Below are 26,377 nucleotides of genomic sequence, written 5' to 3' on the forward strand. Positions count from 1 at the left end.
ATTCCTAATTACCATCTCGTATATGCGTATATATTCTGTTGTAGTAAGTATACTACGTAGAGAAAGACTTTACACAGCACAAAGCCTACAGGCGGACGTGGCACGTTTTCGAATTTGTTCCAAGTTATCAGGTAGCTAAAGGCAGCACAGATGCATTGGACAGATAGTCGCGAAAAGATAAAGCCCAAAGGCAAATACGGGTGAAAAGAAATTACACCAGAGTACAGTTTAATTACTCATAAGCGACGAGGGGTTGCGCCCTGCGTCACGTACCCATTCCCACTCGTGTAGTCTACGAGTACATACATACATAGTACCTATACGTACAAGCTACTAGGGATCATTTCTAAAGCAAAAAAGTACCGGATTGTTGTACATGTACAAAGTGTGCCGCCATGTAGTCTCGGCGACTAATAGGTATACTGAAATTAATGCCTCTTTAATCTCACCCAGGCTTGGTGTAAGTGTTTTTTTCCTGATGGAGCATCGTCTTTGTCTCATGTAGGTAATGGTCCCAAGTTCCACAAAAAAAAAGTGGGAGTTAAAATCAATCTAACAGAGGGAACTTCCAAACTTACCAACTAATTGCTTAATCAATTAGCTTTGAATAGGACCAAAGCTCCAAGATGAATATCAGAATAGATTACCCTGCTAATTGAAATTTCAGCTCCTTGGTCAGTTTTCTGAATTTTTAGACGAAAGTTTCAATTGCATAAAAATGGTGGATCCACCGACGCACAGTGGTCCCTGAAAATTTCTATCCGGCCAAAATTCTGAAATTCACAGTATGGGGGTTTTCAAAGGCGCTGAATTCATTTTTGGAGTCATTTTGGCTCTAAACCTTGAGGAAGCACCTGGAGGGGGGAGTGAAATTTCAAAATTTTCAAAAAAATGATGTGACATATCAAAATCTATGTTTTCGAACCTTCTGAATACGTTTCCGGGAACCATTTTACTCAAAACTTCAAGGGGGCTTCTGGAGGGGGGAGCAAAATATCAAAATTTTCAAAAAAATGATGTGACATATCAAAATCTATGTTTTCAAACCTTCTGAATACGTTTCCGGGAACCATTTTACTCAAAACTTCAAGGGGGCTTCTGGAGGGGGGGAGAAAAATATCAAAATTTTCAAAAAAATGATGTGACATATCAAAATCTATGTTTTCGAACCTTCTGAATACGTTTCCGGGAACCATTTTACTCAAAACTTCAAGGGGGCTTCTGGAGGGGGGAGCAAAATATGAAAATTCTCAAAAAAATGATGTGACATATCAAAATCTATGTTTTCGAACCTTCTGAATACGTTTCCGGGAACCATTTTACTCAAAACTTCAATGGGGCTTCTAGGGTATGGGGTAAAATATCAAAATTATCAAAAAAATCAAGTAGGATATCATAATGCATGTTTTTGAGCCTTATATCATCGTTTCTGTATTCCGATTTTCGCGTTTCAGTTTTTTGTAAAAAAATCAAAAACTAAGAATCCTAGAAAAAACTAACGACATTAGATGGATTAGAAATTTAATTCTCTGCAATTTTCCTCCATGTAATTTTTTAGTAGGACGCTTCTTTTTGTCTCCAGATTGGTTTTAATGAAACTCTGTTTGCAAATTTGAGACGAAAAATTTGCGAACAGAGTTTCATTAAAATCAATCTGGAGACAAAAAGAAGCGCCCTATGAAAAAATTACATCGATGGAAAATTGCAGAGAAAAATTGGAATACTGACTTTTGGGCCACTCTAGTAGGAAATCTGGAAGCGTGTCTGAAATTGTATCCAAATTCCAGTACAAAACCTGATGAAAATTCGGAATTTGTCGGCAAAATCGTTGAATTTACCAAAAAAATCACTGGTCAGTTCTCAAAATTCTTTTTTTTCAAAATCTTTTGCTCTCGCTTTGCTCGGATCAAATTGTTGTAACATTTCACATCAAAATTGCTGCTGTTTTGCTTCTTGAAATTGCAAATTTTGAAAGCTTTTGTTCTCGCTTCGCTTTGGCAAATTTAAATCCATTTCTCATGCTTACAATTTCAAGAAACTATTGATAAAATTTTTGAAAATTAGAGATCAGAATAACCGAATTCTTATACATTAAATTTGATGTTCTATTTTTTGAATTACGAATTTTCAAACGCTTTTACCCTAGCTTCACTCGGGTCAATTTAATTCTCTTCTACCAATAATAATTACAGCCAATTCGGATTGGCTGTAGTTATGACGTCACTGTTTTACACTCTTCGGCAGTTTGAATGTTACATTGCTGCCATATTAATTCATTTTTGCTTCAATTATGCTATTTTGTTCAATATATTGGACAGAAATATTTCCCATTTAATAGCCTATAATCGTTGAAAAATGATACGTAATAACAAAAAAATTAAATGTCTTATCAAAACTTGTTATAATTCATTTTTAATAATTGGAAAAAAATCAGCATTGATATTCACATTGGATAATTTTTTTTTTAAATTCACCGCTGCTAAACCAAAGTTTACCAAAAAAAACATCGTTTCATCATAAAAAAATAATAGAACCATCCGAGATTCGAACCCTCAACCACCCGGTCCACAATCTGTCGCACTAGACAGTACCCCGCGAGGGCAGCTTCATAACTAGCCGTTTCAACGTGATACAGATCGCTAATCGCGTCGGCAATGCAACAACAAACCGCAGACGGGTGTAAAACAGTCAAGTCATAACGAGAGCCTATCCTGCCTTCACATGAAGCTATAGCAGAAACAAGATTTCTGAGAAAATTGCAAATTTAAACTTTTTCAGCTCAATTTCGAACGTATTTGTGACGATTTCGTCCAAGGTAGCAGCTCGTAGCAAAAAGTGACGATTGGTAGTCAAAATACATATACTAAGGATGAAATGTATGCTCTTAATTTTTCCAAGAAATTCCATACATTTTTTGTAAGCATACTTATGTAGAAATGAAATGTCAAAAATTCTAATCACTTTAAAAGCGCAATTGCGCGGCTTGAAATGCTTCGAAACATAAAAACGAATACAGATTTGGAATCAGCGGAAAAAATGCTATCAATTGATATAAACACGTTTTTCACTAGCACATTTATAACACGTTGCGCGAATGTTTAAAAACATGCACATAATCGTAGAACTGGCGTGATGGTAGAAACCTCCCCCTTTCCGCGTTGCAACAGCAACGAATTCGATGTTCAGATGGTTGACACATGCGATACTAGATGTCTGGAAGGGTTACGAACACGATGAGACTATTGTTTTGTGTTGGCATAATCTTTCATTTTTTGGAATTTTGGCCGCATAGAAATTCTCAGGGACCACTGTGCGACGAGATCGAATTCATTTTTTTATCAAAAATTTGCAACTGAATCAATTTTTTCAGACAAGATTTTTTGGTAGCTGTGATACCTGACTCAGGATTCATAACAATTAACAGCCATAGGTAAATCACGTTCACGAATCATTTTTTGCTCATCGTTCTCTTCATTATGTAGTTGACATTCTTAGATACCTACTTTTGAATTTCACTCGAATTTTGAGATAAGTACCTACTTACTGATCAACTTGAACAATGTTTCAAGCAATTGTTTTTATATTCACCACAACTTTACGAAATTTCACCAAGCTTTGACAATTTTTAGTCATTTTCATGCTCAATCACCTATTTTATACTTAGTTTTCATAATACTTCGCGAAGTTGCCAACCAATTTTATGCGATTTGTTGGTAATTTTTCATAATTTGCGCAATTTTCACAAAATTTTGCGCAATTTTCACAAAATTTTGCACAAAATTCTGAGAATTTTGACATTTTTTGAAAATTTTTAATTGTTTTAATGTAATTTTAACAAGTTTAGTCTCACAAAAAAGTATCCCAACTCCACAAAAATGTTTTAATTAAACTAAAGGGAATCGAGAGGGGATCCTACAATAAATACACCATCAGCGAAAATTTCAGACGCTGTAATTCATTTTTCGATCTTTGGTGAATTTTTAAAAATGGTTTCCGGGCATTCTTCCAAATTTAATATTTCAAACGGACATTTCCCCGAATACCCAATCCCTCGAATCCTGTTTCCCAGAATTCCATTTCCCCCGAATTCACAAAATTTGATAAAAAAAAAAAAAAAAAAAAAAAAAGGTTGAAAATTTTTTTCAGTAATTTTCCAGGGGAAAATAATTGGATGTGATGTGATCCGGTCAGATCTAGTCCGATCAAACCTGCGATCTAACCAGATTTAATTGAATCCGCTCAAATTTAATTAGATCTGATGGAACATAATTAGATTTACACGTTGCTGTCAGGTTGTAAACAAGTCCAAAAATTTTGAACATCTCAACCCAACCCTCTTTCTTTGGTCTTTAATTAAGAGGTGCCTAAAAAAATCATAGAAAAGAAACTCCGATCGACATTTTTCTCTTATAGCTCCAGAAAAACAAATATGAAAACGACTCGGGGCGTTTTTTTAAATTAATTTCAATTTTTCAATCAAGTGTGATGCATTCTTTTCTGGTTCCGAAAAAATATTTTTCGTTTTAAAATGTTCAATAAAATTATGAAGCAAAAATCAGGCCATTTTTGATCGTCTCAACACCTGGAAAACTTCTAAAAACATATCAAAAAACGATCGAAACAATTTTTATGCATTCGACCACAAAGTACGTAGGTTCTTAATCCACTCATATTTTGGAAAAATTTACAAGATTTTGGATCGAGAACATTATCTGGAATTTTCAAAAACCAGGCAAGTTTCTTATTCTGAAGGGAAAATCTATACCTACATAAAATACGATGAAGTGATTGGCTGCATTTATACGAATTGAAAAAAAAAACATTCGGGAGTTCGGGTAACTTTAATTAGTGGAATCGGATTCGGGGGAAAGAGATTCAGGAAAATGAATGTTCGAAGAAATAACCATTCGGGGAAATGTCCGGTCGGGATAATGGATTCTGGAAATTGTACCATGATCTTTAAAAATATAAAATTGGTCCGTTTCATATGGAAGAAAGTTGTTCAAATTGACATAAAAGGCTGAAAATTGGCCATATTCTGGACCTCTCGAATCAATTGGAGATGCTTTTGAAGCGTTTTCAAAGTTTTTAGAGGATTTTGATACATTTTTCATTTTTTCCCCATAAATATCACCTTAACTAATTGCTGGTAAAAAATTTGGATTTGAATTGGCACAAAAATATTTTCAAAATATACCTACTTATGCCTTAATAAATCAGAAGGGCCATAAAGATGGTAATCTGATTTGATACGAGTAGATGCCTAATTTCTTTTTATCCTAATTAGAGTTTTTTTTTTTTTTTTTGGAAAACCTGAAGAACACGAAAATTTGCTGGAGTCTCCAGAACGGTTCGAAACTATCATCAATCGTCTCGGGAGATCAGAAATGGCGTACTAGCCAAATTTCAGCCTTCTGTGCTATGAAAATCAGATTAAATTTTGATTTATTTTCTTTTTCACGAGAAATAAACCTTTAAAAAATGTTCAAAAATTTGGCAAAAATCGAAAAATGAATTTTTTAGTAGGTACCTTCGATTCATGAGAGTAGTGTATTATAGTCCAAGAGCTATACCCACTGCGATTGCCCTGAAATAACTGAAAGTTGGGACTGGTCTCAAAAGTTAGTATACATACCCCTATTTTAAAAGCACTCGGTCTGCCAATCCGCAGCTGCTGCTTTAAAGCTCAGCGAAAGCTCAAAAGTTCACAATTTTTCTGAACTTTTGCCTGAGAAAACTGATGGCTCAAATTGGTGCCAAATTATAGCATTTTTCGCGCTGAATCCGAATATGTAGGTCTGCCGACCCTAAAGTGCTGCCAAAGCCCCGCCAGGCTGGTTTAAAGGGGGGTCAAATTTCGCAAATTTCATCTTTTTGGGCTAAATTCGCATAAAAAGCTATAAAATCGATTTAAAAATGATTTTCAAGCAGTTTAACGAAATGCTCTAAAGGTAAGATAATTTTTAGATGCCAAAATTTTTCAAAATTTTCATATTTTGGGGGGTGAGGCATAAGGGGGGTGTTGAAAAATTCACCAAATATGGCCTTGTGATACATCAAAATATATGTTTTTTGGGCCGCGGAATTCGATTATGGCAATATTTTTCACATCACCCGGTCCCCCGACCCGCAGCTGCTGCTTTTAAGTTCAGTGACAGCTCAACTTGAAATTTACCAAATTTACTCCTCCTTTGAACCGGTCTGGCGGGGCTTTGGCAGCACTTTAGGGTCGGCAGACGTATATATTCGGATTCAGCGCGAAAAATGCTATAATTTGGCATCAATTTGAGCTATCAGTTTTCTCGGGCAAAAGTTCAGAGAAATTGTGAACTTTCGAGCTTTTACTGAACTTTAAAGCAGCAGCTGCGGGTCGGGGGACCGGGTGATGTGAAAAATATTGCCATAATCGAATTCCGCGGCCCAAAAAACATATATTTTGATGTATCACAAGGCCATATTTGGTGAATTTTTCAACACCCCCCTTATGCCTCACCCCCCAAAAAATGAAAATTTTGAAAAATTTTGGCATCTAAAAATTATCTTACCCTTAGAGCATTTCGTTAAACTGCTTGAAAATCATTTTTAAATCGATTTTATAGCTTTTTATGCGAATTTAGCCCAAAAAGATGAAATTTGCGAAATTTGACCCCCCTTTAAACCAGCCTGGCGGGGCTTTGGCAGCACTTTAGAGTCGGCAGACCTACATATTCGGATTCAGCGCGAAAAATGCTATAATTTGGCACCAATTTGAGCCATCAGTTTTCTCAGGCAAAAGTTCAGAAAAATTGTGAACTTTTGAGCTTTCGCTGAGCTTTAAAGCAGCAGCTGCGGATTGGCAGACCGAGTGCTTTTAAAATAGGGGTATGTATACTAACTTTTGAGACCAGTCCCAACTTTCAGTTATTTCAGGGCAATCGCAGTGGGTATAGCTCTTGGACTAATAAACCAAATTTGAATTTTCAACAATTTTCCAAAAATTGAAAAATTAATCATTTAATTTCAGAACTTGAAATTTTTTCTTGCGATATACTTCGAGGTTTTCCTTAGATGATTTTTTGTCCGCTATTCGAGAAAATTGAAATTTTTTCCCCATACCAATCGGCAAATTTTCAACCACTCTCCCTCCACCCCTATCGAAAAACCTCTAGTTTTGTTCCAGTCAGTTCGACTTATTTTTTAGGAAATTGAATAAAAAGCTAAAACCAAAATCAGTTGCACAGCTATCGCATTCAAGTATCCAAACCAGAGAAAAATGGAAAGAGGAAAATTCTAAAGGGGAGGGGATAACATTTCGAGGGATCCATTCGGTGCATCCACCAGAGGCTTTCATTCGACCCCGTCCACCTCTGTTACTATAGTTAAATTATTGGTAATTTTGAGAAGAAACAAACCACTTCATCTCAAAAAATATTAAAAAATGAAATGATACTAGTATGTGTCCAAATGAAGGAAGGGCGCAAAATTTTGAAAAATTTCCAAGTTTTTTGTTACTATTTTAGAACAAGCTAGTCGTTGAAAATTACCACTTTTTACTATCAAATTTTTTTTTAAAAAAAACTGTACTTTTGGGAGAGAATTATCACCCCACTCCCCCCTTTCAAAACTAGCACCGAAACCCAATGTCATGTGTCCTCCCTCCATCAAAAGATACTCATACGTTAGTATGCGATTAATGTCGATAAATCGCCCTAAAAAATAAAAACCTACAACTACAAACCTCTGTAACAAAAATTATGATACGATTGGTTCGACGATAATTGGATTAAATGAATGGTAGCGTAAAATTTAAATCCTGTTTTTGTAAGTCCATTGATAATATACTCGTAATACTACGAGTACTATAAAACGGTGCGGTTTGAATGCAAACTACAGCACGTTACACGGTCGGTATAAAATAGTAAAATACCTACTATGTCGTGTGGCGTATATGTGTATAGGTATTTGAAAGAGTGAAAGAGAGAATAACGAATGCATGTAAAATCAGGATGTGAAAACTTTCAGCATCAATTAGGCGTAAATTTTGTGTAAACTAGTTCCTCGGCTCGAAAGTTTCCATTATAGATGAAATTGATACTGTTAATGAAAATAGGATTAAAGGACGACATAGTGCTGGACATGTTATCTATTTAGGTAAAATGTTTGTATCGTATTATACCACGTAAAAGGCACCATGTTCGTATAAAGCCTGAGCCTGCTATATCCTCGCACACGCGGTAGGTAGGTAAATATGGCGAAAAATTTAATTACGTAAATTACTAGCCGGAAAATACACACGTACGACATCTTTCAAGCATACCTACCCATCCACGTGGGCATATTCTTCGGTGGATTTTCTTCGTCAAGTGTTCTCGTGTGGTTTTTTTTCCACACAGACAATCGTGAGGTTTCGGATTCGAGTACCTTTATTGGCTCATTTCGGCGAAGGCGAGCTTGTTAAAGAGGACAGAACAGAAGGCGATTTGTTATTATTTTTTCACGAGGTTCGAATGTGACTCGATAACGATTTGATTCTCTTCTCTACACAACGTCGTCGTATAACTTAAGATGATTCGTGTGCAGCAAAATTCCACGTTTTTCTCGTTCACTAATATCGTTCTAGGATACTCCTGCAGCACGGTTTTAATTTAAAAGAAAAAGACAACGACGCTTGAAATTGCAAAAGATAAGAGTACCTATACTCTCTCATGGAGCTCGATGTCGGTGTGTAGACTGTGTGGATACAGCAGATAATACACGGGGTGGATTGGATAAATATATGAAGGATGACGCGAGGCTGTACGTGATAAAATAGGTTATTTATGGAGCTAGGGTTGTTCGAGTCATAAATTTCGGCTGCCAAGTAAAATACACCGCAGTACGTTCTGGTAGCCGGCCCGGCATGCTGGACATTGGACAAAGAGAACCGTTCAAATAGATAAAAGTGTGCTGATAAAATGGACAGCACACACGAAGCTGCAACAGTCAATAAGAGTTTGTTTTACAATCTCTCCTTGTGTATAGTTAGAAAAGAGGAAAAAATAAATTGCTACGAGGTTCGCCATAACTATGGACAAATTTTCTATAAAGGCTCGCGTCGCGGCCGTCTAGTTGCAGAAAATAAGTGTATAAAAACATGGCGACGGTTTTATGGCTATCGCGAATCGTACAGCATTTCTCGCCCAATTCAGCCAATTGACTCGATTGAGTTATTTTCCAGTACATAAGCTTTAAGGAATGCGAAAATTGTCCAGAATTGGGATGGTTTTGATCAGATTATATGATTAAAAGATTCTTTGGTCGCTTATTTTTGTAAAATGAAAGTGAATTCTTGATACTGTAGATGTTTGAAATGGAAAGAAAATTAAATTTTTTCATCTTCTGTTTTGGTTTATAAGCTCATGGTCATGAGGAATTGGAAATTGGAAAAAATTGACATTTGTGGGAAAATGTTTAGGGAGGAGACGATGAATTTCGGTTTTAGTTGACTGAAAATTGATGAAGAAATTTAAAAATTGACCAAAATATTGCAAAAATTTTCAAATATTCTCATCAAAAAATCATATTTTAAGAAATAAAAAAAAATGTGTTCTTAAAAAATTGATTCACGAAATAATTAAATTTAAATACATATAAAGGTAAGATAAGTAACTTTCCTGAACCCTGATGTCAAGAACAAGAATAAAAAATTTTAATCAGATTAATGAATATCTATCATATTCATCAATCCACCTAGAATCTTTTGCTGTCAATCTCATCTGTTAGGTCAAAAAAAGTCATCCGAATAAATACCGGAGTATGTAAGTAAAATGTAAGCACAGTGCTGTCAGCGCAATTTTACAACTCATTTCATACGCAGTAAAACACCCTACCCCTTTTCGTTGAGAAATTAACAAATGCTTAATAAATTACATTCCCACGTACACTCACTTATTAGGAATCAACATTGATCAATGTGTCCATCAATAATCAAATCAATTAATGAATCTATGAAGGCCATTTTTTGGTCCCAGCTAGTTATCGACTCAACCACTCTTAGAATGTTGTAATAAATGTCCCAAATACCTACAAATCCGTCGTTAGTTAACCCAAAATGACCATTTTTGGGCTCCAGGGGTTCCAAAAGTTGTGAATGAAAAAAAACAATTTTAGGAACCACTGAGTATTATTTTCAAAAACTTTTTTAGCATTTAATATCTATCTGTTTGAACCGGATAAACGTTATGCGAGGAGATTTTTTCCACTTCCGACCGTCGGGGCAGAAAGGGGTGGGTTTTGATTTGATTTCTGGAAAATTTTGGAACAACCATTTTGAGCCTACCCCTCTAAACCATGCTAAAAAGGGTTTTTTACTATTTGTTAGTATCTGAAAGACCTCCATCCTACCAAATTTTGAGCTCAATAAAATTTTGCGCTGGTACTCAAAAATCCAATTTTACAATGTTTTGTAATTTCAATATTTTGGGAACCCCTGGAAAACTAAAAATCTGTGATTTGCGCCAAACGTAACGTTTTGAGGTGTATGTATACTTATTCGATAATCTAGATGAAAAAGTTAAATTAATCTCCCTGTACGTATACCCATCTCCCACTTTGCACACTAGCAAAATGCTCAATAATTTTTCATTTTTGATTTTTTCTGTAACTTTCAAAATTGAGCTATTTTGGGTCAAATTCTGAGCTTTTTACTCCGTTGAAATCGTGAAAACGTGATTTTAACGTCTTTTCGAAGGCTCAATTTTGAAAGTTACAGGAAAAATCATATGAAAAATTATCGAGCACTTGCTAGTATGTTTCAAATGTAAATTCTTCAATTAATATTCATTTGAAAAAATACACATAAACGCCTTCTTTAGGGGTGCCTAAAGTGGGGGGCTCTAAAAAAATAAAAAAAAGTAATCCAACTTTTTCATCTAGATTATTAAATATACACCTTAAAACGTTACGTTTGGCGCAAATCACAGGTTTATAGTTTTCCAGGGTTTCCCAAAATATCGAAATTACGAAAAATTGGGAAATTTGATTTTTGAGTACCAGCGCAAAATTTTATTGAGCTCAAAATTTGGTAGGATGGAGGACTTTCAGATACTAATAAATTGTAAAAAGCTTTCTAGCGGGGCTCAAAGAGATAGGTTCAAATGCTTGTTTCAAAATTTTCCACACATCAACCTCCTTCCTTTCTGCCTCCGAGGATCGAAAATAGAAAAATCTCCTCGCATAACGTTTATCGGGTTCAAAGATATTTTACACTAAAAAAGTTTTTGAAAATAATACTCAGTGGCTCCTAAAATTATTTTTTCATTCACAACTTTGGGAACCCCCGGATCCCAAAAAATGGTTGTTTTAGGTTAACTAAACCACGGATTCGTATTTGGGACATTTATTACAAAATTTCAAGAGTGATTGAGTGGATAACTAGCTGGGGCTGAAAAATGGCCTTATCGCAACTCCTCCTTTCACAAATAGCCCATAATGGTCTCAACAACCCATACTCATAGTATTACTACTTGAATTTGTTAAAATTTACACAGAAATATAGGAGAAGTGATGGGGGAAGAGATCCGGACATTGCGAATGTGTTTGACGTTGCGGATGCCCTAATAGCAAGTAGTTTTGTTTTTTTCGCTCCGAGCAGAAATCAGTCTTTTACAGGGCTATTCAGCCAACTAATAGCTTTAAGCAAATAGCCAATAACTAGTTTTAAGCTAATAAAATAGGAGTATGACAATCCGAAGTAATAAAAGTTATAATAATAGTATTAAGATTAGTTCAATTTTTTTTTTTTTTATGTAAGTAAGAATCTCTATGGTAATGATTTTAAAAAATCCTGCGAGTCAAAAAAATGACTGTATCTTATTAATTTTATGTTTCTTTTCGCACTATGTATCGAAGGAATCATTATGCGTGTTTGACATTGCGGATGCTCTAATAGTAAGTACATAGTTTTGTTTTTTACGCTAGTCGGAGTAACTCCGAGGAGAAATCAGTCTTTTTCAGGGCTATTCAGCCAACTATTAGCTTTAAGCCAATAGCCAATAGCTAGCTTTAAGCTAATGAAATTTCATTGTGTTATGTATTTCAGAATTTAGCAAAAAGCAGATTGAGCCTAAGGTGATATCGGAGAATAGTTTGCCTTCACCCAGCCCCAGCTTCGGAGTAGGACAATCGGAAGTGACAAAAATTATGATAATCGTATTTGGATTAGTTCTATTTTTTTTTATGTAAGTAAGAATCTCTATAGTAATGATTTTAAAAAATCCTTCGGGTCAAAAAAATGACTGTGTCTAATTAATTTTATGTTTCTTTTCACAGTAAGTATGCGTATTTGTATGGTACCATTCCACCAGAAGAATTTCTAAACAAGTAGGTAAAAATCAGTTAAAAACCCAATAACACCTGATTTAATAGGAAATAGGGACCTGGTGGAGCCGGCGGAGGTAAGTTAATTTATTTAATGGTTGTTTGATTGATGAATGATGAAGATGCAGATGCTTTTAACATCCAAGTTCCAATAAAAAATTCAAATGATACTGGTGTAAAAATTATTTCTAAAAAGAATAAATTCAATCGAGAAAAAAGACTACTTTTAAAGGTGACAGTATAGACACTAGACCTGTCTTAATAAAGGATCCACAGACCATTTTTGGGTATATATTGCAAAAATCAAGCTTTTTACGTTGCCTATGGCCACAGCACCTTTAGACTTTTGCTTGGTAGCATCTTCATGGCCCCTCGTTCTTTGGTGAATATGGAAAAGTTTCAAGTCATATAAATATAGTTTTCTCGATAACTGGTTTTTGTCGGAAGCAGCTCAGTTATCACAAGCATCGTCCAGCACTATTTTTTTTCATAATTTATGTAACTTTTGGATTCCAAGTATTAATACATCTCTCATTTCGAAATCACTTCAGCCAGAAAAGGCACTTTCTTTAGTTCTTTCATTTTTCTACGGAAAACTGTTTCATCACAATTTGTATTAATACTTCTTTATCTGCTTTTTAGCTGTTCCTTGCAGCAATGGGAAATATTCAATCGTTTGAGAATGTTTCATTTTCATTTAAAGTCCACATCTACTTTTCAGTGTCTTAGACCAGAAGTAAAGTATTTTCTTCATGTATCCACACCTTAAGGCTTTAGTTCTTGCATCATTCAACGCCACGTAAAAATTTGCTTCATCACGTTCGCATTGGCCATTTGATGGAAACGTCCCAAGCCACATTAATGTAGCTTCCCAATGCTTTTCGTTGATTTGAAGAAGCTGCAGTCATCACAAGAAACTCCAGGACTGTTTTTTCATAGTCGGTGTAACTTTTGGTTTCTAAGCAATGCAGCTCGTCTAATATCCAAGGCGCACCTAAAAACGGTCCTGAAGTTTTTAAATCCCATACGTATTATCCATAATTCTTAGGCTTTAGTTCTTGCATCGTCCAATACCACTGGAAATATAGCTTCGCAACGTTCGTCCATCCTTCCAGTTTTCAACTTTCAAAATTTTCATCAGATATTCCTGGACTTTCTATAGTTTTTGAATTGTTCGGTGGAAACCGTCTTTTATCTAACTTTTAGTAGGTAATGTTGTTTCTCGAAGCAGCAGAAATACCGAACAGCTCCAGCGCCACTTCTTCATAATTTGTGTACAATAAGGTATCATTAGGTTTCTAAGAAACAAATCCAATAGTACAACAATAATTAATACCGTTAAGAAGCAATTTGGAGACCAAAATGACAAAGTACTCACTCTCTAGATTATTCAGTTGATCAAGTACATAAATACTCCGTAAGATGCAATTTAGAAAACATCACGAAAGACACACGGTACATGAGTATTTCATGTATTTTTCACTGCTCTAAAATTGTGTTTGATTAAATGAATAATCTGAATCTAAGTCGAGTAAAAATCGATACCTAAATGAAATTCCTTATTTATCTAAGAAGATAAATTCTATAGGTAACGGAATTCTCTGAAAAGATAAAGTTAAAGGGCAGCCAGTGTTCATCATTGGAAAATGAGTTTAACTTATATGTAGATAGTACGAGTAACATATACATATATCAATTAGTAACCTAACATAAATAATCGTACATGGAACTTCTGATAATTTCATCTATTAAAAAATATTACTCTAGTAAAAGAGTTTGCAATGAAAAAAAGAAATCACTTTTTACTTAATTAAGAAAATTATCTTGAAAAGACCTCATAAAATAAATGTACAAACAATTCGTTCCTGAATTAAATCAGACTATGTTCCTAATAAGTAATAACACTACATACTGTTATCTTTGGAATTACCTACACAACGAAGTGGATGTTAATTGACATTTCTACAGGGTGTTCCATAACAGTAGTCAAATAATTCAACTTGCAATAAGTACAGGAACCTAAACTACACACATGTAAATTATGTAGTTTGCCAATCGTAAAAACCATAGGAACGGCCTTCAGTAGATACTGGAATTCTACAAATATGAATATATAGCAGATACCATAAATACAGTCCAAATACGATTTCAATAGGTATGATGTAGAAGATTGACACAGCAATTTGTGTTTTTTTTTCTTCTGGTTTTTATGAGTTAAATTTGAGAATCAAGATCTGAAAGACTACTTCAATGTTAGGTATAAAAACGCCAAAATAGAAATTAATCCGTCTGACGTACATACTTAATGGCCTGAATTCATCTCACTTTTTTTCGAATTCTTATAAATCAGACAAAAGGTATTGTAAAATCAAGACACTGATGCTTTGGAAACATGTTTTTCCAAGTTTCAAAATCTAGTAACGGTAATATACTCAAAAATTGATATGTAGTACCTTACTACCTACTCTACTTGCCAATAATTTCTAATTTACCTATGTACTTCAAAAATTATTATCAGTAATAAACCAGAAACTACCAGTACTTTACCAGAAATTACCAGTAAATCACCTAAAATTACCAGTAACTCACCAAAAATGACCAGTATTTTACCAAAAATTACCAGTATTTTACCGGATACCGGAAATTACCAGTATTTTACCGGATACCGGAAATTACCAGTATTTTACCGGATACGGAAGTTACCAGTATTTTACCGGAAATTACCAGTAATTTACTAAAAATTACAAGTGATTTACCAAAAATTACAAGTAATTTACCAGAAATTACCCGTTTTATACTTGGACTCCAGTTTCTGGATTGTTTATTCATTTTGAGATTGGAAATTGTTTCGGGATTTGTTCTTCTAAATTTTCATTTCAGTTTCAGGATTTGTTTTGGGATTGAAAAAATTGTTTCGGTTCTGGGATGAATCCGTTCCGGTTTTGAAACTTTCATTTCAACCAATTTTAAGCCCAAATTGACCAATGAACCTTCCACGAGGTCTAAATATGGGACGTTATGACATGGGGAATCCGATGGTGTAAGTAATTAGTTCAACATTTAAAATGCATATTTTGCCTAATTCGTCGAGTAATTTTTATTATAATCTGAATGAATGATGATGAATGATGTAAAATGACAATTATTTGTCAAAATAAAATCACGGAAAATAGACAAAAAGTTGAAATCTTGAAACCAAAACGATTTTGTTTTAGTTCTGGGATTGTTTTGAGTTCAAAATTATGTCAATTCCACTTTTTGTTTTGGTTTTGGGTCAAGAAAAATAACGATTTTGGTTTCAGAATTGGTTTTGGGATTGGATATGAATCAAGATTCAATCAGTTCGGGTTTTGGGATCGTTTCGGACCCACAGTTCTGGTTTTTACCGGAAATTACCTTAAATTACCAGTAATTTACCTTAAATTACCAGTAATTTACCATAAATTACCAGTAATTTGCCATTATCATAAGTTACCAGTAATTTACCAGAAATTACCAGTAATTTACCAGAAATTACCAGTAATTTACCAGAAATTACCAGTAATTTACCAGAAATTACCAGTAATTTACCAGAAATTACCAGTAATTTACCAGAAATTACCAGTAATTTACCAGAAATTACCAGTAATTTACCAGAAATTACCAGTAATTTACCAAAAATTACTAATATTACATCAAAGATTGCCAATAATTTATTTTTTGGTTCATTTTACTGATGATAAGCAGACGATGCTGCTATGCTTTGATTATATGTACTTACTGAAAGCTGCCATGTACCTAGAAAGTAAAAGATGAGCCAAAAATTATCACAAATTTCCAGTATATGTAACTATGTAATTCAGAAAAAGTTCCAGTAATTTACCAAATTCAAAATTTTTATATCTATTACAGTTTTTTTATTGAAACTTCTCAAGATGATAAGAATTTATCAAGATTTTTACCAAGTTCTTAAAATATTGAAAGCAAGTTCAAGTAGGCTAGTATAAGAAACTCTTGTCAGTAGAATTCTTTACAAATTTTCAAAACAGTATCACGCTAATCAATAATATTACATTACATGAAAGTAGCACGTTTTGGTTCTAGGGAGGCAAAATTTCAAAAATTCATTGAAACAAAAACAAAATGTTGAGTAATTCTTTGGAATATTACATTTATAATCTATCACAGTCCTAAAGCTGAAAAGCTGCAAACATCACTAACATCAGAAATTTTTTGGATTTCAGTTCCTGGAAAAACATGAAGAAAACTGAACACATTTTCCAAACCACTCCCTCCCTCACCTCTCAGGTTCCCACACTGAAAAATTGGAAATTTTTTTATATGAGTTTTTGGTAATTTTTTTTTGATTTTTTTGACATTGGCAATAATGACCAAAAAATTGGCACTACGACGTTCCAAAAATATTTCCCAAGATTCAGAAATTATTTCTTTCCATGGGTTTGGCTCAATTAATGCGAAATATTTGAAAAGGAAATATCCTCAAAACACGAATTTATCCAAAAATAAGCAATTTGCACTTTTTTAACAGCTCAGTCAGTAGAACCCCAAAAGTTGTCATAGGATGGAAATAGCATCATTCTGATAGACGTAAAATCTCAAATATTTTTATTTGGGACTGGACCATTTTTTTCAACACAGGTTGGGAAACGACAAGAGCGAAAAAACCACGATTTCTTCAAAAATTCCTCTCCTTTGAGGTCTCCTATACTTCCAGGAGTACCTTGGGGACTAAAATTGTTGGTGGGTATTTTGCAACTCAAAATGAAGGTTTCTGCTGAATTTTACCTAAATCTGCTGACTTTTTTTGGACGATCCACGCCAATATGCAATGTGTACCTAGTACCTACATATAACAGTAGTATAATCACGAGAATGAAAAAAATCACAACAGCAGCTACACTACACAAAGTACACATACGCAAATGAAGGAAAGATTTTCGCATATGTTACCATTAGGTACACGCCAGCTCTCTACACTCAACAGCGCGCCTCATCGTTAACGTGTTAAACCCCTTTTGTCAAAACATACACAAACCAATTATTCTTGGACCTTTAAACTCGTACATACCGAAAATAAAGCTATTTTAAAGTGATAAATGATGTTTTTAGTGGCGCGACGACGATACCGTCGGGCTGGGCAACCGCCCGCCTGCGCCTATTACCGGGTGTTGATAAGGGCGTCGGGCTCTGCGCGGCGGGAAGACAGCTCTGATCTGATGGGTCTAGTCGGCGCACTATTGCGCTTCTATAAAAGCTACCGACTCTCGACGTGGGGCTTCCGATATGACTACGCGATGATAGCGAGTGAAAAAAAATATAAGGTGGAAGCAACAGCTGTAGATAAAAAGTATCATCTGTTAATTTACACTACTGTGTTTATATAAAACACTTTACGAAACGTGTGTCTGCGTACAGTACTGGAGTAGAGACAGAGAGAGAGAAAAAAACCGTAAACCAGAAGAAAGTCGAGAAAAAAACCGTTCGAGGTGTTTACACAGGTGATGTATTTCGATTCGGCGCGTCTTTTTTAAACGTAGTCAGAAAAAAATCTCGAGCAGCTAATTGCTAATAAATCAAATTCACACGTTAGGGAGTCGCTACGCCATTAAAAAGTTACAAAGATGAATCATCGTTAGAAAGAATAAACCTCTCATAAATGCAACTGTTGCTCGAACCAAACCGCCCTCCTAATATGATGGAAAAAATTTCGTTATGTGCAGTTGTTTCATTCCATCACGAAGAGAGAGAGAGGATTGAACAAAAAAAAAAAAGGCAACGTAACCAAAAAGCTCAACGTAGTAAGTATATGAAGCAAAAACAAAGGGAAAAAGAGCAAAGTAAGGAGGAGAGGAGAAAAAAAAGGAAAATCAACGAATTTTTCGGTATATGGTAAAACTTGAAAATTTGAAATACACGGCACGCACATTACATTTTAGGGAGCGACCAGAGATTTTCCGGAGACAATTTAAAAGCAGGGTAAACGAATATTATACGAGCGCGTTTTCCAACACAAAGCCATTTTATGACACATTATAACGATTTATGACCCCAGCCTTCGAAGTTTAACGATGTATGTAATATGTTTCCCATATTTTGTTTTATTTGTTTGAATTTCACTGCCCTGTACAGATCTTTTTGGTTTATTTCTCCAAACTTTGTTTTTCTCTTTTTCTTGATAGTTTTTTCTCTCGTGTGTGTGTGTGTTTTTTTTCCTCCTTCTTACTTTTTTCTTCCTTATCCTGCGCCGTCCGCCGCTTTTCTTTCGCGAAAACAGTAGTTTATACTTTAGTTTGGTAAAAGTTCCGAAGTTCACACTTTTTTTCTCGGATGCCTGGTTATAGAATAAAATTGCCGATTAGGTTTCTTCGTGTCGGAAATAAAATACGTTTATGGTGGCGAGGTTTTAAATGCAATTTTAAAGCGAGAAAAATTACAAGTTGAAATGGATAATTCTATCGATAGCACTATTTTGATTGTTTTGATCCCCCCCCCCTCCCGCCATTCAGAAAAAGTGGAACTGCGACCTCTCAGAAAAATTAGAAAAATTCAACAAAAATGAAATTTTTCACGTTTTTACCTACTTTGGCGCATTTTAAGATATTTTGATTCCCTTTTATCCTTAAATGATGAAAAAAGGAACTTGGGTAGCCGCAGATCTAATAATGGATATTATGTTGGTTTATGCAAGGGAGTTCTTATACACAGAAATTTTGAAAAATTCCCTCCCCCCAATTGAGGCCGATTCTTGAACAGGGTGTTGTTTAGAATAATTCCCAGACAGAGATTGAAATAAGGATTTTTCTTGAAAAATGAGTTAATTTTCTATCATGAATGGAAAATTTTGAAAAAATTTAGTTTCAATCCGTTTTGAGCAGTTCTGGAGCCTCCAGCAGATCTTTGAAAGTCAAAATTACGCCCACAAAATTTCATCAAACGGAGATGAAAAGCCAAAATTTACTTTGCAAACTAATTTCAATACGCTGCGAAGTCAACTGCACGTGGATTTCAAGTCGTTTTGGAGCCTCCAGCGACTTTTTGAAAATTACTGGAGCCTCTAGTAGATTTTTGAAACTTGAAATTTCTCCAAAATTTCATCCAACAGAGATGGAAAGCCGAAATTTACTCTGCGAACTAGTTTCAGTACCACATGAAGTCGACTACATGATGGTTTCAAATAGTTTTGAAGCTTCTAGCTACTTTTTAAATTTAAATTTTCCAAAAAACGCCATACAACCTTTTAAAAAGTCGCTGGAGGCTCCAAAACGACTTGAAATCCACCAGCAGTCAACTTCGTAACGTACTGAAATTAATTTGCTGAATGAATTTCATCTCTCCATCTCAATTTGATGAAATTTTGGGAGATTTCAGGTTCCAAAAATCTACTGGAGACTCTAGTAATTTTCAAAAAGTCGCTGTTGGCTCCAAAATGACTTGAAATCTACCTGCAGTTGGCTTCGTAGCGTATTGAAATTAGTTTACAGATTAAATTCCGGCTTCCCAACTCCATTTCATAAAATGTTGTGGGAATTTCAAGTTTCAAAAATCTGGTGGAGACTCCAGTAATTCTCAAAAAGTCGCTACAGGCTCCGAGATGACTTGAGCCGACCTGAAGTCGTCTTCAGAGGGTATCAAACTTGGAGTGCGGAGTAAATTTCGGCTTTCCATCTCCGTTTGATGAAATTTTGGAGAAATTTAAAGTTTCAAAAATCTACTTGATGCTCCAGTAATTTTCAAAAAGTCGCTAGAGGCTCAAAAACGACTTGAAATCCACCTGCAGTTGACTTCGCAGCGTATTGAAATTAGTTTGCAGAGTAAATTTTGGCTTTCCATCTCCGTTTGATGAAATTTTGTGGGAATTTCGAGTTTCAAAAATCTGCTGGATGCTCCAGAACTACTCCAAACGGTCTGAAACAATTTCCAATCGATTTGGCATGTCGAAAATAGGGTATATACCAAATTTCAACTTTCTTGGTCAATTTGGTAAAATTTTGATTTTTTCCCTCATTTTCAGACTAAAGATTTTCAAAAATTCACCAAAAATCGAAAAAAGCACTTTAGCACTTTAAATTTTGACAGGTGATGAATTTTTGCCTGATCTTTCGATCTACGTTTGGACGGCACAAAAGATTTCGTGCAAGTCCTATGTTGGAGCGCAAAATCTGCGATTTCGGCTGACCTGTCAATCAAAATGGCTGCCATTTTGTAAATAGGGTCACTTTTTTTTGAGGACAAGAGCTAGAAATATTTCTTAGGACTCCCCCTTCAAGAAAAAAGTTGTCCCGGAGGATCGGCAGGGGGTGCAGGTGATCCTTATACGCCCCCCCCCCCGACTGTAATACCAGAAGACCAACATTAATTAGTCGGGCCAAGGAAGTTTTTTCGAAATTGATCTGATAAGAATGCTCTATTTGAACCTTCCCATGGTTATTTTTCCACAGCTAAGAAATACAAAAACCCACACGAGTCTCGAGAACACCTCGAAATCATCCCTAATCAGTTTGGGATGTCAGAAATGGAATTTCAGAGTCCTCTACCCCAATTTGATCAAATTCTGATTTTTTTCACAAAAAATGGCCAAATTCAAACTTTTAAAATTTTTTTCAAAAATTGAAAAATTTATCTCAATCCTTAAATTCTTGAACATTTTTACAACTTCTTTAATCTCTCCACCCCGCCGCTCATCAATAAACTTTTCAAAATGGACCAGGACCTGTATGGCTGTATCATTTCATTTGAAAGTTTACACATTCTGAATAGATACTCAGTTACTAATGCTTTAATCGATCTCCAAATTACACGTTAACTCTAATTCATCCCTTTGTTTTTCAATAATATGGTAGCTAGGTAGATACAAATAAAAGCACGACACACAGAGTTGTCATCAAACCACCTCGTGCTTTCTGCCAACTCGTATCGTATAATTCGTTAACAGACAACAGACACAAACACAGACAGAGCAGTCGTCGTTCAAATTCAAGTATTCATGATGTATTTCCTAAACCTATAAATTGTCACCCTCGTACATAGTATAACGCTGTACACAATGTAACTGTCACAATTACGTTTTATGTACAATTGTACATACATGGTCAAGTTTAACACCACGTGCTTATCAAGCTGTTTAAAACGGATGTTTTAAACCTACGTCACACTCATTATTCAATAACTGGCTTCAATTATCTAATTTTTATATTTTCTTTTTCTTTTTTATGGATACCGCGATCGTTTGTTCGTTATACGAGTATCGCCGGTTATCATCGTACCGTATCAGTAAAGTGGACATTTCTTTCGGTAGGTACTTTGACTTCATATGTATTCGATATAACGAGTAGGTACCTATAAAAGCATGACGATGATCTGAAATTTTGTGGTGTTTATTTTTCTTTTCGTTGCGTTTACTTATTGTTTGCTGAAATATAAAAATACTTGCTACGAGAAGGTGTTTTTTTGGCGGTCTTATTTGTATTATTTGATCCGAAGCAGCGTAGCCTATATTTTTCTCCATTTATTGGATGGTTAGGTTCACTTACCTAGAACAGAAAAAAAAAGAAAAAACGAATTATTTTTTTGAAAACTAAACTATATAATATGTAGGTATAGGTACCATATATGTGCATTATAATCTACATAAATTATTGTAAGTATGTACTTAGTCTACATAAGAAAGAGCTAAAAAAAATGTTCAAATTTTAAAGAACACTCCATTCTGAGTTGAAAAGCGTCTTGAAAAAAATTAAATCCCGAATTGGTGTCGCTGAAAAAAAGATTTAGGCACTGGCAAAGGGGTCATTTTAAAAAAAAATAGTAATTTTTAGTGTGCAGCGTAGCACACTTTTGGTCTGTGCGTAAAAAAATAAAAATTTTCACATTATGATTGTTTTCTTGGAGCATCTAATTTCAGTTTTCGATGGCAATTAATTCTCAGAGTTTTCGGTTTTATTTTCATTTCTCGATTTCACTTTAAATTTTTGAATTCGTTTTCAGAATTTTCAACTTCATTTTTGGTTTTTGATTTTATATTCAGTTTTCAATTTTACATTCATCTTTGATTCTTTTGATTTCATTTACAGTCAACTTATTGACCTACTCGTAACTTTCAGAATTTTCAATTTCATTTTTGATTTTATTTTCAGAGTTTTCAGGTCTTCATTTGTTTTCGACTTTATTTTCAGTTTTTGATCAATGATCAAATTTTCACTATTTTCAATTTCATTTTCAGTTTTTAAATTCCATTTGCAGAACTTTCAGTTTTGCACTTGTTTTTGATTTAATTTGCAGAATTTTCAATTTTGTTTTTGGTTACTCATTGATTTTACTTTCAGCTCTGAATTTTATTCATTTTCAGAGTTTTTGATTTTTAAGTTTTTCGTTTGATCTCATTTTCAGAGGCTCTCAATGAGACTCCCATTTCATTTTCAGTGCTAAAAAATTCAACTTTTGGAATTTTTGATTCCCTTCGCAGTTTCTAAATTCAAGATTTGATGTTGTTTTAATTTTATTAATCAGATCAAGCAAATTTTCTAGTTCAATTTTCGAATCTTTTCCCTGCTCTGAATTCTTTATTATCAATTTTCAGTTTTGTTTACAGAATTTCATATTTCGTTTTCAGTGCTTTAAATTCAACTTTTAGAGTTTTTGATTTCATTCGCAGTTCCTAAATTAAAGTTTTCGATGTTGTTGTTGTTGGAGGTGTTGTTTTAATTTCATTATTCAGATCAAGCAAATTTTCTAGCTCAATTTTCAATTCTTTTCCCTGCTTTCAATTTTTTATTACCAATTTTCAGTTTTGTTTGCAGAATTTCTTATTTAATTTTCATTTACTTTTGAAGTTCTCTGCTTTATTTTCAGTTTTTGATATCATTTTTTAAGTTGAGATTAGTTTTATTTTGTGTTTTTAATTCAAAATTTTCAGTTTTTTCAGTTTTTTGTCTGATTATCAGTCCCAGAGTTTTCAATATCATTTTCATCATTCGATTTTATTTTTAATTTTTTACTCAATTCTAGGAATTTCCAATTTCATTTTCAATTTTTGATTTTATTATTTTTTTTTTTTAAAAGACATTTCATGCTTAATTTATTTTCATTTTCATTTTTTTTTTTTTTTTTTTTTTTTTTTTGAAAGTTAGAGCAGAAGAGGAAGCTAGGAACAAACGGAAAATGGTATGAAATTCAGCCCCTATAATGGAGAACGAAAAATGAAGAAATTTCAAGCTAGCGATTCTGATTCTGAAAATCGCATGACCCCAAAATCAAAACTGGACTGGCACTCTCTAGAGCACTATTACATCCGGACATTCATATTGCATTTTTCAGAATTTTGGGCTCAAAAGTTTTTTTCTGAAGAGCTCAATTTTGTTTTTGATGGTCAACGGCTATTAGAACAAAAATCAGAATCTTTGAAAACTCACATTTTCTTACTCATGTTGCACAAAAACATTACAATTACTTAGGTTCCTTTCGAAAAAATGTCATTAGTTCAGAAAATCAGAGATGAATTGAAGATGGAATTTGAGCTTCAGTATGACTTTCAATGATGTTTCGTGCATCTTTTGCTAAATTTTTTGGAATTTTAATTACCTATGTTTCAAAGTCAATTTAGCAATGTTTTACAAACATTTTTTCAGTATCTCCTTTAATTTTGCAGACATTCTTTTACCTTTTAGTAATTTTTATTGACTGTAATGTTTTTTTTTTATTTTTACATCATTTTTATATTTTTAGTGCTTATTTTTCATGCAATTTTTTTTGGAGGGGAGGGTAACTTTATATCATTTTTAGACACTTTGTATCAAAATTTTTGACAAATTTTACTGAAAATCAACTTTTTTATTACAAATTTAATCTGGTACAAATGAATACTTTTGTATAAATTCTTTTAAATAGAAAGCAACTGCTTTTGACGAGGCATTTTAGAGCCCGCAACAAGTTCTCAAATTTTTTTGAAAAAGTTGAAAACCTACTTATAAATTTAACAATTAGCATTTCAGCACCCATAATTATTTTAGTTGATGCTTTTTGTCCACCCTCGTTTCAGACCTCACATCTTCTGTTCCACCTTCTCAAAAAAAAAAAAAAACTAGAGCTGCAAAGTGTGCATAACTAGCTGGCTTTCAACAGCTACCTATAACGCTATTACATAGGTATAGTGCATAAGTGACTCAACCATGTCACAGTAATGAGAAATAATAATATTTTCGAAACTCTCATTGCTTCTAAATAATAATTTGTTTTTCAGTGTTTTCGTATCTTCCAAAATTCAAAATTTCAAAATAATTTCTAAGCTTCATTATTTCTAAATTAAGAAATTTCTAGTCGTTTTTCATAGTTTGCATTGTTTTAAAATTTATAAAATTTCAAATCAATTTCTTGAATTCTGTATTGCTACAATTTCATAAAGTTTTCAATAAATTTTCAGAATTCATTTTAAATAACTTTTCAGAATTTTGCATTGCTGCTGAGTTATGAAATTTCCAATCAATTTTTAGAATTCACATTGCTTCTAAATGACCAAATTTTGAATAATTTTTCAGAATTCTTATTGTCTTCATATTAAAAAATTTCAAATTAATTTCCAAGTTCATAATGTCCACAAATTGCAAAACGTTCAAGTACTCAATTTATGGAATTCACATTGCCTGTAATTTTTCAGAATTCCCATTATACAAATATATTACAACATTTCATATCAGTTTTCAAGTTCACATTATCTACAAATTACAATTTACTGAACTTTTAATCAATTTTTGGAATTCTCAGTGTCTCAAGTGACAAAATTTCATATATTTTTTTAGAATCTCCGTTGTCTTTAAATTTACAACATTTCAAATCAATTTACAGAATTTGCCATTGATTATAAATAATTATTAAAATCTCGGTCACTCACTGATTCAGAGCTATCTATGTTATCCACATTTTTTTATCGACAGGGACTGATTTTGAACATCGCACTGTTCGTTTATCACGAATCGTCTATTTTATATACGAGATTAATCCGTATTTTCAACTTTCAAAGGAAGTGAGAAAATCAACTAGCTTCCCTTGCATAATTTTTATGTACATACCATGATGATATTTTAGAAATGTTGTTGATAATTTGTATCATTTTACATACTTTTGAAATTACTCATCCCATAGCGTCGCAGCTATGTTGACAATTAAGCTGAAGCGAACTTTGCTGCAGATTTGAAAAAAAAAAGTTGGAAATTGGAAAATGAGTGTTCAAAAAACTGCCTAATACGTATGGTACTCAATTAAAATAGGTACCTAAAACCTAGAAGATCTTCAACCCAGAAACGTTATTCAAATTGAAAAAGATTAATATTGAGTATCATTTTAACCTTTTTGTATCAAATTTCATGCAATAGGTGTCTACATACTCGTATAATATACTAAGTACAAATTTGTATTTTGAAATTTTCGAATATGCCTACACAAAACCGTCAATTCATTTCATTTCCTTCAAGTCATTTTCCATTCACTGTTGTCTAGTCGATTCCTCTATCAACACAACAATTCATATAGCATCAGTCGCTTAAAAGCAAAAAAATTCCATTCCTTTTTCCTCGCACAATTTCTCGTAAGGCGATAGACAATACTACTTCCTTCCTACGCACTATATGTGAAACAATGAGAAAAAGCACAGTAAAGGTTGAATTACACGCATTAAAGTGCAAATAAAACAGTAAAATTTAATATGTTCGCTTTTTTTCTACCCTTTTGGTATGTAGTACGACGATACGAAGCTTATATGTATATGAGAAAGAATAAAAAGAAAAGACACAGGGACAGGGTACCCATAAACTCGACTCGTTTTATATTCCACGTTGGTACTTAACGTATTGTAGGTTTCTTTTACGTGCATTATGCGCGAAAAAGTATTAGAAAATACCTTTTTCTACGGATACAAAGGGCGACATGGGTACATGGCGTCAAACCACGATATCAATATATTTTTTTCGGTGATGAAACAACCGAATAATCTGGTTAGGCATTTTTGTTTTCCTCCTATAGTAGGTATAGTCCCACCAATGACGACGACACG

At 33.8% G+C, this 26,377-nt stretch overlaps 1 protein-coding gene and 1 long non-coding RNA gene across 2 annotated transcripts in view; both read right to left on the reverse strand.

Moving 5' to 3' along the window:
* The window catches only part of LOC135845344 (uncharacterized), a 426,634-nt gene that overhangs the window by 331,389 nt on the left and 68,868 nt on the right, over window positions 1-26,377 (reverse strand). The window lies entirely within an intron of this gene.
* LOC135845348 (uncharacterized) lies at window positions 12,505-13,837 on the reverse strand. The gene is made up of 2 exons (XR_010558733.1): window positions 13,715-13,837; window positions 12,505-13,634 (listed from the first exon to the last, which is right to left on the reverse strand). It is a non-coding gene; the product is annotated as an uncharacterized LOC135845348 (long non-coding RNA).

Source organism: Planococcus citri, chromosome 4 (assembly GCF_950023065.1).
Source record: "Planococcus citri chromosome 4, ihPlaCitr1.1, whole genome shotgun sequence".
Taxonomy (NCBI): domain Eukaryota; kingdom Metazoa; phylum Arthropoda; class Insecta; order Hemiptera; family Pseudococcidae; genus Planococcus; species Planococcus citri.